Source organism: Morone saxatilis, unplaced genomic scaffold, assembly GCF_004916995.1.
Source record: "Morone saxatilis isolate NCDOM2014 unplaced genomic scaffold, NCSU_SB_2.0 Contig20, whole genome shotgun sequence".
NCBI classification, from domain to species: Eukaryota; Metazoa; Chordata; class Actinopteri; family Moronidae; genus Morone; species Morone saxatilis.
In genome coordinates, this window is record NW_023339763.1 from 3,315,247 (window position 1) to 3,315,564 (window position 318).

General features: G+C 38.1%; 1 protein-coding gene across 1 annotated transcript in view; it reads right to left on the minus strand.

Moving 5' to 3' along the window:
• The window catches only part of LOC118331560 (F-BAR and double SH3 domains protein 2-like), a gene marked incomplete in the record, with an annotated part of 27,942 nt that overhangs the window by 9,573 nt on the left and 18,051 nt on the right, over nt 1-318 (minus strand).

Sequence of the window (318 nt, forward strand, 5' to 3'; positions counted from 1 at the left end):
TTTCTAAAATAAAATATTGCTTAATGCACCTTTAATGACCCACCAGAGCAGCTTTAAAGAGGACCTTGTGGTTTCCCAATAAGCCAGTTAAGAGAACCAGTGTAAGCTGTGTTTACCATTTCTGTTACGTCCATGTGCCAACTTCCTCTTTACGTATTGCACGAGGTTAAAAAGTGCTTTTGTCCGTTCACGCAGGTCGACTCTGACGGTTTTATTACAGATTCATCTTTAGGAACGCCTAAAGATTTTACTTTTCTTTCTTTATTAATATAGAAACCCCTAAAATTTGAGTTCAGAGGTTTCACCATGACAACAGCT